Source organism: Scyliorhinus torazame, chromosome 3, assembly GCF_047496885.1.
Source record: "Scyliorhinus torazame isolate Kashiwa2021f chromosome 3, sScyTor2.1, whole genome shotgun sequence".
NCBI lineage: Eukaryota > Metazoa > Chordata > Chondrichthyes > Carcharhiniformes > Scyliorhinidae > Scyliorhinus > Scyliorhinus torazame.
This window is the reverse complement of record NC_092709.1, coordinates 66,716,442-66,730,382: the sequence shown is the minus strand read 5'-3', so window position 1 is coordinate 66,730,382 and position 13,941 is coordinate 66,716,442. Positions and strand designations below refer to the sequence as shown.

The 13,941-nt window shown below is 48.0% G+C and overlaps 1 protein-coding gene across 1 annotated transcript in view; it reads left to right on the top strand.

The window, feature by feature from the left end:
* The window catches only part of rxfp1 (relaxin family peptide receptor 1), a 231,763-nt gene that overhangs the window by 62,513 nt on the left and 155,309 nt on the right, over window positions 1–13,941 (top strand). The window lies entirely within an intron of this gene.

The window sequence follows — 13,941 nt, the reverse complement described above, 5'->3', positions numbered from 1 at the left end:
CCCCCCGAGTCTGCACCGGCCCCCGGAAAGAGCACCCCACCCAAACTCAACACCTCCACCCAACACCAAGGGCAATTTGGGCATTAAGGGCAATTTATCATTGGCCAATTCACCTAACCCGCACATCTTTGGATTGTGGGAGGAAACCGGAGCACCCGGAGGAAACCCACGCAGACACGGGGAGGACGTGCAGACTCCGCACAGACAGTGACCCAAGCCGGAATCGAACCTGGGACCCTGGAGCTGTGAAGCAATTGTGCTATCCACAATGCTACCGTGCTGCCCTTGAGAACAAATAAATCTACACTATATCATTTAACCGTAATCCATGTACCTATCCAATAGCTGCTTGAAGGTCCCTAATGTTTCCGACTCAACTACTTCCACAGGCAGTGCATTCCATGCCCCCACTACTCTCTGGGTAAAGAACCTACCTCTGATATCCCTCCTATATCTTCCACCTTTCACCTTAAATTTATGTCCCCTTGTAATGGTTTGTTCCACCCGGGGAAAAAGTCTCTGACTGTCTACTCTTTCTATTCCCCTGATCATCTTATAAACCTCTCTCAAGTCGCCCCTCATCCTTCTCCGTTCTAATGAGAAAAGGCCTAGCACCCTCAACCTTTCCTCGTAAGACCTACTCTCCATTCCAGGCAACATCCTGGTAAATCTTCTTTGCACCTTTTCCAAAGCTTCCACATCCTTCCTAAAATGAGGCGACCAGAACTGTACACAGTACTCCAAATGTGGCCTTACCAAAGTTTTGTACAGCTGCATCATCACCTCACGGCTCTTAAATTCAATCCCTCTGTTAATGAACGCGAGCACACCATAGGCCTTCTTCACAGCTCTATCCACTTGAGTGGCAACTTTCAAAGATGTATGAACATAGACCCCAAGATCTCTCTGCTCCTCCACATTGCCAAGAACTCTACCGTTAACCCTGTATTCCGCATTCATATTTGTCCTTCCAAAATGGACAACCTCACACTTTTCAGGGTTAAACTCCATCTGCCACTTCTCAGCCCAGCTCTGCATCCTATCTATGTCTCTTTGCAGCCGGCAACAGCCCTCCTTACTATCCACAACTCCACCAATCTTCGTATTGTCTGCAAATTTACTGACCCACCCTTCAACTCCCTCATCCAAGTCATTAATGAAAATCACAAACAGCAGAGGACCCAGAACTGATCCCTGCGGTACGCCACTGGTAACTGGGATCCAGGCTGAATATTTGCCATCCACCACCACTCTCTGACTTCTATCGGTTAGCCAGTTCGTTATCCAACTGGCCAAATTTCCCACTATCCCATGCCTCCTTACTTTCTGCATAAGCCTACCATGGGGAACTTTATCAAATGCCTTACTAAAATCCATGTACACTACATCCACTGCTTTACCTTCATCCACATGCTTGGTCACCTCCTCAAAGAATTCAATAAGATTTGTAAGGCAAGACCTACCCCTCACAAATCCGTGCTGACTATCCCTAATCAAGCAGTGTCTTTCCAGATGCTCAGAAATCCTATCCTTCAGTACCCTTTCCATTACTTTGCCTACCACCGAAGTAAGACTAACTGGCCTGTAATTCCCAGGGTTATCCCTAGTCCCTTTTTTGAACAGGGGCATGACATTTGCCACTCTCCAATCCCCTGGTACCACCCCTGTTGACAGTGAGGACGAAAAGATCATTGCCAACGGCTCTGCAATTTCATCTCTTGATTCCCATAGAATCCTTGGATATATCCCGTCAGGCCCGGGGGACTTGTCTATCCTCAAGTTTTTCAAAATGCCCAACACATCTTCCTTCCTAACAAGTATTTCCTCGAGCTTACCAATCTGTTTCACACTGTCCTCTCCAACAATATCGCCCCTCTCATTTGTAAATACAGAAGAAAAGTACTCGTTCAAGACCTCTCCTATCTCTTCAGACTCAATACACAATCTCCCGCTACTGTCCTTGATCGGACCTACCCTCGCTCTAGTCATTCTCATATTTCTCACATATGTGTAAAAGGCCTTGGGGTTTTCCTTGATCCTACCCGCCAAAGATTGTTCATGCCCTCTCTTAGCTCTCCTAATCCCTTTCTTCAGTTCCCTCCTGGCTATCTTGTATCCCTCCAATGCCCTGTCTGAACCTTGTTTCCTCAGCCTTACATAAGTCACCTTTTTCCTCTTAACAAGACATTCAACCTCTCTTGTCAACCATGGTTCCCTCACTCGACCATCTCTTCCCTGCCTGACAGGGACATACATATCAAGGACACGTAGCACCTGTTCCTTGAACAAGTTCCACATTTCACTTGTGTCCTTCCCTGCCAGCCTATGTTCCCAACTTATGCACTTCAATTCTTGTCTGACAACATCGTATTTACCCTTCCCCCAATTGTAAACCTTGCCCTGTTGCACGTACCTATCCCTCTCCATTACTAAAGTGAAAGTCACAGAATTGTGGTCACTATCTCCAAAATGCTCCCCCACTAACAAATCTATCACTTGCCCTGGCTCATTACCCAGTACTAAATCCAATATTGCCCCTCCTCTGGTCGGACAATCTACATACTGCGTTAGAAAAGCTTCCTGGACACACTGCACAAACACCACCCCATCCAAACTATTTGATCTAAAGAGTTTCCACTCAATATTTGGGAAGTTAAAGTCGCCCATGACTACTACCCTATGACTTCTGCACCTTTCCAAAATCTGTTTCCCAATCTGTTCCTCCACATCTCTGCTACTATTGGGGGGCCTATAGAAAACTCCTAACAAGGTGACTGCTCCTTTCCTATTTCTGACTTCAACCCATACTACCTCAGTATGCTGATACTCCTCGAACTGCCTTTCTGCAGCTGTTATACTATCTCTAATTAATAATGCCACCCCCCCACCTCTTTTACCACCCTCCCTAATCTTATTGAAACATCTATAACCAGGGACCTCCAACAACCATTTCTGCCCCTCTTCTATCCAAGTTTCCGTGATGGCCACCACATCGTAGTCCCAAGTACCGATCCATGCCTTAAGTTCACCCACCTTATTCCTGATGCTTCTTGCGTTGAAGTATACACACTTCAACCCCTCTCCGTGCCTGCAAGTACTCTCCTTTGTCAGTGTTCCCTTCCCCACTGCCTCATTACGCGCTTTGGCGTCCTGAATATCGGCTACCTTAGTTGCTGGACTACAAATCCGGTTCCCATTCCCCTGCCAAATTAGTTTAAACCCTCCCGAAGAGTACTAGAAAACCTCCCTCCCAGGATATTGGTGCCCCTCTGGTTCAGATGCAACCCGTCCTGCTTGTACAGGTCCCACCTTCCCCAGAATGCGCTCCAATTATCCAAATACCTGAAGCCCCCCCTCCTACACCATTCCTGCAGCCACGTGTTCAACTGCACTCTCTCCCTATTCCAAGCCTCGCTATCACGTGGCACCGGCAACAAACCAGAGATGACAACTCTGTCTGTCCTGGCTTTTAACTTCCAGCCTAACTCCCTAAACTTGTTTATTACCTCCACACCCCTTTTCCTACCTATGTCATTGGTACCAATGTGCACCACGACTTCTGGCTGCTCCCCCTCCCCCTTAAGGATCCTGAAGACACGATCCGAGACATCCCTGGCCCTGACACCCGGGAGGCAACATACCTTCCAAGAGTCTCGCTCGCGACCACAGAATCTCCTATCTATTCCCCTAACCATTGAATCTCCTACAACTATTGCTTTTCTATTCTCCCCCCTTCCCTTCTGAGCCCCAGAGCCAGACTCAGTGCCAGAGACCTGGCCGCTAGGGCCTTCCCCCGGTAGGTCATCCCCCCCAACAGCATCCAAAACGGTATACTTGTTTTGAAGGGGAACGGCCACGAGGGATCCCTGCACTTTCTGCCTGTTTGTTTTTTTCCCCCTGACTGTAACCCAGCTATTCTTGTCCTGTACCTTGGGTTGGTTACCTCCTTGTAACTCTTCTCAATCACCCCCTCTGCCTCCCGGATGATCCGAAGTTCATCCAGCTTCAGCTCCAGTTCCCTAACACGGTCTATGAGGAGCTGAAGTTGGGTGCACTTCCCGCAGGTATAGTCAGTGGGGACACCGGTGGTATCCCTCACCACCCACATCCTACAGGAGGAGCATGTAACTGGCCTAGCCTCCATCCCCTCTTACCTTACAGAATATAGCTGCTGTGTGGACTAACTAGATCTCCGCCCTCCGACTCTGCTCCCAGTCAGCTACACTTCCTGTAAACTCCTGGCTCTCTTCGCATTCTTTGCGGAAATGTCGGAAACAAAATGAAAGGAGCACCTTACTCCCTCCTCACCTAACTCCCTCGGTCACCAAACTCTCACTATCGCACTCAAATGCACCAAATTCAGCACTCCCTCGGTCACCACACTCTCACTATCACACTCAAATGCACCAAGATGCACAGCAGTAACTCACCAAGGTTCATTCAACAACACCTTCCAAACCCACAACCACTAGAAGGACAAGAGCAGCAGATACCTGGGAACCCCACCGCCTCAAGGTTCTCCTCCAAGTCACTCACCACCCTGATTTGGAAATATATCGCTGTTCCTTCACTGTCGCTGGGGCAACATCCTGGAACTCCCTCCCTAACAGCACTGTGGGTTTACCTACACCCCAAGGACTGCAGCGGTTCAAGAAGGCAAATCAGCAATTTTGTGATCACCCTTAAGTTTAATAGAGACCCTCACACTAATACCTTCAATGGTTTTGCTGCATTTGGACATGGTGTGCTTTAGTATCTGAGGAGTCGCGAATGATAGGGGGGTGGAAATTGTCCAGCATTTCGGGGGAATGCATTTTTTTGCGGCAGTTTCCCTGGCGTAAAACACCATAGTTTTCACGCTGGAGTGGGGACATAGTCTCCCAAACGGAGAATCTAGCCCATGGTTCCTTTCAGGACCTGGTGTGGACTATTTGAGATTGAATGTTATGATTAGTCAACAATTCCATTCATTCGGGGGAATGAAGAGGAGCAGAGTACCAGAGTGGGATGGGCTGGGTAAGTGAGTGGTGGGATGGGAACTCAGGTGGGGTTGGGAGATAGTTGGGCCAGATCGAGGTTAATCGGGCTGGGGGGCGTGGTTCGGGAGGGCCGGTTGCAGGGCTTTGTTCAGTTATAACTGCTGATCACGGAGTTATTGCAGAGATTAACCAGTGTAACATTTCCAGAGTAAGTATTGTCTTGTCTCCGACCATGAACTCAGTGCTTGTCGGAGGTTCCACTTCATGATCAGGGAAGTATAAAACAGTCCATTGGAAGTTAAAACTTCCTGGGCAATTTCAGCACATGTTTGAGCAGCATGACCTCAACAGGAGCCTGACTCACGACAGCAACTTATATGCAGACTTTGTTGCCCTGGAGCTTGGAAGTTTTGGGCGATGTATTCCCGGCTCCAGTTATAGACTTGCAGTGTGAGCAAGACAGTGAGATCAGTTCATCATACAGGAATACAAAATCCCTGATTTTAATCTGAGTAAGTAATCATGTGGGTAGGACTGAGGCTTTGGTGAGAATGGGGTGTTGGGTGGCAGGCTATCACTGCTGGTGATGTGGGGAAGTGCACTCGGTGAAGTGGTCGGTGTTCGGGAGGGTCTAGACATCATAAAATAAATAATCTTTATTGTCACAAGTAGGCTTACATCAACACTGCAATGAAATTACTGTGAAAAGCCCCATGTCGCCACATTCCGGCGCCTGTTCGGGTACACCGAGGGAGAATTCAGAATTCTCAGCTGGTACGGGAATTGAACCCGCGCTGCTGGCCTTGTTCTGTATCATAAACCAGCTGTCTAGCCCACTGAGCTAAACCAGCCCCACTAGAAGGTGGAATGGAGGCCCAGGCTGTGGGAGGTCTAAACGTTCCTTGTGGAATCTGACGGAACACTCCTGCTCTTCCTGGTTTTGCAAGGAAAATTTTTTTCTAAGAGAAAATCTACTTAAGAAAATCATGTTTCTTCTGGCCCTGTTTCATCTTCTGCCTAGTTAATCACAAGAGCTTCGGTGCACAGACCTGTAGTTACCATTATTGTCAGGTTTGCAACGGTGCCAATAGAGTCTTATTTGCATATTTTAAGAAAGGGTGTCCTTACTTTTTAAGCTTGACAGGGTAATTTCTGCTCACCAGGTTTCTACTGGAAGGTGGGGCATGACAGGGTTAAAATGAGTCCTAAAGTCTCGAAGAAGTTTGGAATAAATTCTGTTCCCAGCAGTATTCTCTATAGTTCAAGGTACTCCGAATTAGGAATTTCAGAGACAAGGTACAATCTCTTGAAATTGCTCATCACTTATAAACCTTTATTACATGTTCGACAACCTCCCCCATCCCCCACCAATGCCATTCCCACCCGCTCCACACCACCACCACAACCTTCTCCGTAACTGTGAAAACAGCTTACGTTTGCTAAGCCTTTCTCTAGAACTATGATCTTTCATTCCCGGTCTCATTCTCGTGAACTTTTCATGGCTCCAATATTTTTGCTATATTGATGACCCATAGCTGCCTGTAATAGGCTGATTGGACTGGGGACTGGGTAGGCCTCTCACAGATAAAATGCGTGTAGCCCGAAAACGAAGGGTGAGATGCTCAGGATTCAGCAGAACTGAATGTTTTGGAAAGTTGCTTTTATGATGTTGCCACATTGCTGTTTCTGCATTATTCTGATGTTTGCTGCTACATTTTTGAGCAAGTGTTACAATAAGCAAGTGTGTGATTCGGTACTTTTGAATCTGACATTTAAGTATTACAGTTTTGTTTCTTTCAAAGGAATAGCCAACGGAAAGTTGCTGATACATTGAATGAAGTCCCAGTGAGAGATGTCACTGTACCCTCAGTTTTCCATGACAGATTTATTCTAGACAAATAATAATATAGGCAGACATATAAATACTGCCACAAAATATATAAACCATTGGCTTAGGCTTCATGATCATGATGGTGTCCCATCCATTGTAATAATGATCAGTGACATTGTGATTGCAAAATCTAGGCCATTACTCTTGGCAAATCAATCTCATTGTTAGGAAAAATATGAAGAATACAAAGTTACAATTGGAGGGAACAAAGGTCTAGAAGAATTTATTGTCTTCTCCACTGATTTTCTATTAGCCTTCATGATATTATTGTGGTGCGTCAATCAGAGCAACAGTTTCAAAGTATAATCTACATTGGCCAATGAAGAGATCCTTATGTATGAGGATTCAGTACAACTTAATGGGTCAGAATTCCAGAGACAAATTGCTTTTGTTGATCTGGCGATAAGAAGTGATAAGTTTTCTTTGCTTCAGAACATTTGCTCCTCGTGAACTTCTCTTCTAAAGATGCTGATCAATCAAATTTGGTTTTGTTGCAAACTGTTAGAAACAAGTAATGGCTCACATGAAATTTCAGAGAATTTTAGCATTAGAAGTAATCCATTTTTATGTCATTCATCCAACCTAGAAATATCTTCACATGGCCACAGTTCCAAGATTGCTTATTTGAAAGCATTGCACGTTTCAATATAGCTCCTCTTTACCTAATTTCAAATCCTTTATAAAACTGGAAAAGAAAGATGCAACAGATCCCTGGGGCAAACCGCAACCATTCTGCCAATCTGAAAAAAACTTTTGTTTTGTTTTTACTTGCATTCCATTCTGTGACCATCCCTCTGCCCATATGGCTACGTTCCCATAACTATCACATTGTACAATTTTTCTTAGTTAAAAATGAGCCCTCAATTGTTGTAAAATAATTTTCTTGTGATCAGTGATGTGCCCAGAAACAACCTCCAGTGCACAGAGCAGGTGGATGGAAAAATGCAAGGACCCAAGGATGGTAGCCTGGTTAGGTGGCCTACCTGTGGGCGCTGTGGTAGGTGCAAGATCCTCAAAAAGGAAGTGGGGCAAGCAGATTGGCACCGCCTAACAGATATCCCAATATTTCCTTTGCCTATGGGTGGGACGGCAGCACAGTGGGTAGAATTGTTGCTTCACAGCGCCAGGGTCGCAGGTTCGATTCCCGGCTTTGATCACTGTCTGTGCGGAGTCTGCACGTTCTCCCTGTGTCTGCGTGGGTTTCCTCCGGGTGCTCCTGTTTCCTCCCACAAGTCCTGGAAGATGTTCTGTAAGGTAATTTGGACATTCTGAATTCTCCCTCTGTGTACCCGAACAGGCGCCGGAATGTGGCGACTAGGGGCTTTTCCCAGCAACTTCATTGCAGTGTGAATGTAAGCCTACTTGTGACAATAAAAAGATTATTAAAAAGTATATATTATTATTCCCTATTATACTAGAAGCTGACAGGATACCAGTGTCCAGTATAGTGAGCAGAGTAAGTGGAACCCACAGTATATTCCACATCAGCGTCAGAAACAGAAATACTGTACAAGACATAAAAACACAAAAAATGTTTTTAATTAAATGAACAAGTTTTTAGCTGGTCCTGCCGTCTTTTCCTTCACGTGGCTTTCATGCCCACTTTGTGCTTTCTTAGTGGATGCTCATGGATGTGCCAATACTGACCAAGTGTGAAGTTGGATATCCAATTCTAGTGGGCAGTGTCACCTCCTGGAAGGTCACATCCCCGATCCGGGGGGAGGGGTGGGGGTGGGGAGGAGCCATTGGAAGGGAAGAAGGCACCTTGGTGGACTGTAGAGGGCGCTCCTATTCTTGCTATCCCATAATGTGGAGTTGCCGGCGTTGGACTGGGGTGAGCACAGTAAGAAGTCTTACAACACCAGGGTAAAGTCTAACAGGTTTGTTTCAAACACTAGCTTTCAGAGCACTGCTCCTTCCTCAGGTGAATGAAGAGGTATGTTCCAGAAACATATATATAGATAAATTCAAAGATGCCAGACAATGCTTAGAATGCGAGCATTTGCAGGTAATTAAGTCTTTACAGATCCAGAGATGGGGTAACCCCAGGTTAAAAAGGTGTGAATTGTCTCAAGCCAGGACAGTTGGTAGGATTTTGCAGGCCAGATGGTGGGGGATGAATGTAATGCAACATGAATCCCAGGTCCCGGTTGAGGCCACACTCATGTGTGCAGAACTTGGCTATAAGTGTCTGCTCGGCGATTCTGCGTAGTCGCGCGTCCTGAAGGCCGCCTTGGAGAACGCTTACCCGGAGATCAGAGGCTGAATGCCCTTGACCTCTGAAGTGTTCCCCGACTGGAAGGGAACATTCCTGCCTGGTGATTGTCGCACGATGTCCGTTCATTCATTGCCGCAGCGTCTGCATGGTCTTGCCAATGTACCACGCTTCGGGACATCCTTTCCTGCAGTGTATGAGGTAGACAATGTTGGCCGAGTCGCATGAGTATGTACCGCGTACCTGGTGGGTGGTGTTCTCATGTGTAATGGTGGTATCCATGTCGATGATCTTGCAGAGATTGCCTTGGCAGGGTTGTGTGGTGTCGTGGTCACTGTTCTGAAGGCTGGGTAGTTTGCTGCAAACAATGGTTTGTTTGAGGTTGCGCGGTTGTTTGAAGGCAAGTAGTCGGGGAACACTTCAGCAGTCAAGGGCATTCAGCCTCTGATCTCCGGGTAAGCGTTCTCCAAGGCGGCCTTCAGGACGCAGAATCGCCGAGCAGAAACTTATAGCCAAGCTCCGCGCACTCGAGTGCGGCCTCAACCGGGACCTGGGATTCATGTCACATTACATTCACCCCCCACCATCTGGCCTGGGCTTGCGAAATCCTACCAACTGTCCTTGTTGGAACTGACTTCTTACTGTGCTATCCAAAAAGTAGTGCTGTCCAGAAACTCCTCAAAGCCGTCCTCCCCTCCCGTCAGCTTGAACCTGTCACACAATTTGAATGTGATGTCACTATATTTAAAGAGTCAACCTGCCTCCTGGGATGGGGATGGCTGCCTGCCCCTTACCCTGCTTCAATCAAACCCAGAAGTGGGTGAGTTGAAGACAAGTTGGGGTGAGGTGAGATTTAACATTTTTTTACAACACACCTGGCCCCAAACCACTTTCTTTGTGCGCTAAAATAATTCTTGTTTTCATAAGTATATGGCCTCCTTGTTCTTCCTACTGCAATATATATCACACACAATTTGCCAATCGCATACTCATTGTGCATTGTGCACATTTATTAAAATACTAGATCTTCTGGCCTCTGGATCATCAGAAACTAGGCGTACAACTGAAGATGGCCAGCTGACACGCTGACCATCCCTAACTGTCCTTGAACTGAGCTGCTTGGGGCGGCATGGTGGCACAGTAGTTAGCACTGCTGCCTCACGGCACTGAGGACCCGGGTTCGATCCTGGCCCTGGTCACTGTCCATGTGGAGTTTGCACATTCGCATCTGTCTGCGTGGTCTCACCCCCGCAACCCAAAGATATGCAGGATAGGTGGATTGGCCACGCTAAATTGACCGTTAAATGGGGGAAAGAAATGGAGTACTCTAAATTTATTTTTTAAAAAGAACTGAGCAGCTTGCTGAACAGAAGGCATTTAGGTACCAAAATTCTGGACATTCGTGAACCAGACAGCCTTTTATCATAATGAACAATGTGGGGAGGCAGTGGCCACCGGGACCTTGCTATCAGCCCACTCACTCTAAATGGCGACACGATAGCAGGATTCCCTCGCATATCCCTCGCAATCCTCATGGCTAAGGATTGGGAATCATTTCTTAATATGTGCGGGAGAACATAGGGTGGAATTCCCCGTCCTGCCGCACCTGTTCACTGGTGTGACCCTTTCTCTCACAGCACTTTAAAAGTCTGTGCTAATAATCCAATGTTAATAAGATGCGTATAATTACAAAGTCATAACATTTGTGTTCCAAATTACATTTCCAGTCTTTCTCACATATCTACTAATGAATTACTTATTGTTTAATTATCTCACAATTAAGGCTGTTGTTGTGTTGGGTGTTCCGATACACAAACGAACCAACACGGTTGTAGATGGTACAACTCTGTTTTATTATTCTGTACAATAATAACTATTAACTTCTGGCTGTGGTTTGTACTTCACCAGCTAACCTGTGGACCCAGCCCTAGCACTATCTTAGTGAGGCACTCAGCACATGGTGTATGTCTGAGTGGCACGCTGTGAGCTCTGTGCTCTGAGCTATCTCCTGGTGGAATGAGCGGGAATTGTGGTGTTCCCTGTTTTATAGTGCGCGTGCTCTCACTGGTGATTGGCTGTGATGTTGTGTGTGTGTTGGTTGGTCCATCTACCTGTCCATCAGTGTGTATGTGTGATTGCACCATGATATGTTAATGTGGATATCATGACAGCTGTCTACTTAACTAATCTGGCTGGTTTCCAATCACACTTGTTTAGATTTTATTAAAAGAGCTTCCAACAGTTTCAGCTAAGAACATATTCAAACTACAAAATGATAGTCGCACCAAATCTAGTGATTTTCAAACTACCAACACCAGGTGATGATGAAAGGGAAGTCATGAGATATCTGGGTGGAGTAAGTAGAAGGAAACTGTTCCCACTTGTGGAAGGATAGAGATTGGAAAAGCGCAGATTTATAGCAATTGGTAAAAGAAGCAAAAGCGATGCGAGGAAAAGCTTTTTCACAGTGCAGGAAGTAAAGATCTGGAATACACTGGCTGAGAGTATGGTGGACGCAGGTTCAAATGAAGCATGCAGACCCAGCAGAGGTGGACTGTTACCTGAAAAGAATGTGCGGAGTTACAGGGAAAAGGTGGGAGAATGGTATTAAGTGAATTACCAGAATTTATTGCCCACCCTTTAGAAAGCGGTGGTGAGCTTCCTTCTTGAAATGCTGTCATCCATATGAAATGAAAATCGCTTATTGTCACAAGTAGGCTTCAAACGAAGTTACTGTGAAAAGCCCCTAGTCGCCACATTCCAGCGCCTGTTCGGGGAGGCTGTTACGGGAATCAGACCGTGCTGCTGGCCTGCCTCGGTCTGCTTTCAAAGCCAGCGATTTAGCCCTGTGCTAAACAGCCCCAGTCCCTATCCCAAAACATATGATGAATGGAGGGAGTTCCAGGATTTTGACCCAGCGACAGTGAATGAACGGTGATATATTTCCAAGTCGGGTTGCTGAGTGACTTGGAAGGGACATCCAGGTGGTGGTGTTCCCATGTATCTGCTGCCCTTGTCCATCTAGATGGTAATGGTTGTGAGTTTGGAAGGTGCTGACTATGGATCCTTTCTTTTTCAATGTATTTATTACAAACATGTGTCAAAACAGGCTACAGGACGTCCGGGTGCGGCGATGACCAGCTGAGTCGCACGTTTCTGCAGCTCCCGGTGGAACGGACTTTTGGGCTCTTAATAAGAGCCCCAACGGCAATTTTAACGGCTAAAAGTACTGTGCGGTGAACCAGAAGGGAATCCCCCCTGGATACGGATGAAAAAAGGAGAGGAAGGTGGCCGGATTGAGGTGGATCCTTTCGAGCAGCGGCAAGGAAGGCAAGCAAAAACCAAGATGGCGTCGGAAGGTGGCAGTTTAATATGGGGCCCTGAACAACACGAGTCTTTGAAACGCTGCGTGGAAGAACTCAAAAAGGAAATGAAGAAGGAGCTGTTGGCCCCGATATTACAGGCGATCGAAGGGCTAAAGGAGGAGCAAAAGACCCAGGAGCGGGAGCTTCGGGTCGTGAAGGCAAAGGCTGCCGAGAATGAGGACGACATACAGGGCCTGGTGGTGAAGACGGAGATGCACGAGGCACACCATAAACGATGTGTGGAAAGGCTGGAGGCGCTGGAGAACAACGCGAGGAGGAACAACCTAAGGATTCTTGGTCTTCCTGAAGGTGCGGAGGGAGCGGACGTCGGGGCATATGTGAGCACGATGCTGCACTCGTTAATGGGAGCGGAGGCCCCGGCGGGTCCGCTGGAGGTGGAGGGAGCATATCGAGTGATGACGCGAGGACCGAGAGCAGGAGAAATTCCTAGAGCCATAGTGGTGAGATTCCTCCGTTTTAAGGATAGAGAGATGGTCCTTAGATGGGCAAAGAAAACTCGGAGCAGTAAGTGGGAGAACGCGGTGATCCGCGTATACCAAGACTGGAGTGCGGAGGTGGCGAGAAGGAGGGCGAGCTTTAATCGGGCCAAGGCGGTGCTTCACAAAAAGAAGATAAAATTCGGAATGCTGCAACCGGCAAGACTGTGGGTCACATATCAAGGGAGGCACCACTACTTTGAGACGGCGGATGAGGCGTGGACTTTTATCGCGGAAGAAAAATTGGAATGAGCGGGTTATTAAAAAAAGAACGTTTGAAACAAAGTGGTGGGGCGAGTATGGGGGGCGAAGAGGGGGGTAAAAAGGGGGGAAAGAGGAGTTTTATGTTATTAATCCTGCGATGTGGTAACTTTTCTCTCTTCCACAGGAGGTGGTGGGGGGAGGAAAGGAGGTGGAGGAGATGGGGCGTTGGCCATTGGGGGCGGGGCCAAGGGGGAAGCGCGGGCTCGGTTCCCGCGCTATGATAATCATGGCGGGAATAGGGAAGCAGGAAGGAGGGGGCGTCGCACGGTGCGAGCCGAGGTCACGGGGGGAAGCCGAGGTCGGCCAGAGTTTGCTGACTTCTGGGAGCAACATGGGGGGTGTAACTACGCTAGTGGGGGATCTAGCGGGGGGGGTGCGAGGGGGGAATTATTGGGCTGCTGCTGCTGGGGAGAGGGGGGAGCTGGCATGGGGTGGGATGGGCGGGGGGGCACCGCCTGGGGGGGAGGGAGGGGGGAGGGAGGGGGAGGGAGGGGGAGGGGGAGGAAGGGGGAGAAGCGTGGGAGAGGGGGAGGAAAGGGAGTGGGGAGGGAGGGGGGCAGTGAGGGGAGTGGGGAGGGAGGAGGGGCAGGGGGAGGGGGCAGGGGGAGGGGGCAGGGAGGGGACGGGAGGAAGGGGAGGAAGGGGGGAGGGAGGGGAGGAAGGGGGGAGGTAGGGGGGAGGGGGTGCGGGGAGGGGGAGGGAGGGGGGCAGGGAGGGGAGGGGGAGGGAG